An 862-nucleotide genomic window follows, 5' to 3' on the forward strand; every position below is an offset into this window, starting at 1 on the left:
CATAGCTTGTTTGTTTCTTGTTTTATGCTTTCTTGTTGCTGGTTTCACAAAACTCATCTTTGATTACTTGACTTAAGAACCTATCACATAAACTAGTGCCTAACTACCACACATATGGATTGATACCCCTTATACTACTTTGACAAGGGGATTGATAACCCCCTTATTAAGGCCTGAAAAACCTTAGTTATCAGAGAGCCAAAGCCGAGGTGTTCCTGAGCTAATACCGAGGTGCCCTTGCCACTTACCCAGAAACTTGTCCACCTCGGTGTAGACGCCTCGGCATGGCTAGGCAGAGGGGTCCCTGAACGAGCATGAACAAGGAGGAACGCTTGAGAGACTTGAGTCCAAGCAGAGGGTTCAAAGCACCAGCATCCTCCTCCATGTCCAATGCCTCCATTCCATCATGAACAAGTCTGGTAACTCTCCAAACTCTTTGTACATATGCATCTAGTTCTTAATTTTTCATTTTGCATTTTTCTTGCTTTTGCCTTTCACTTCTCTCTTATGCTTTTATAACACAGGGGACTGTGTTATTTAAGTGTGGGGGAGGAGTTTAGTGTTTACTAATCATGTTTTCTTTGATCTTATTTTCCAATTTGAGTCTTGAGTCTCATCTAGTTGCATCTAATCAGAAAATTTTCACAAAAAAATGTTCATTCTAGTTGCATTCACATTTTTTAGGATCGAGTCTAGTTGCATCATATAGGTTACATCTTGCTGGGAGTAATGATAGGTTTTCTAAGAGAGTACATCACTTTGAGAACTTGAACTGAATATGCTTGTGAATCTTTTTTCTGTGCTTGCAAAGTCTGAAATGATTTGAATCTGAGAGCAAGTTTGAATTTGAACTCAACTCTAA

This window comes from Eutrema salsugineum, unplaced genomic scaffold (genome assembly GCF_000478725.1).
Source record: "Eutrema salsugineum unplaced genomic scaffold, Eutsalg1_0 scaffold_12, whole genome shotgun sequence".
Classification (NCBI taxonomy): Eukaryota; Viridiplantae; Streptophyta; class Magnoliopsida; order Brassicales; family Brassicaceae; genus Eutrema; species Eutrema salsugineum.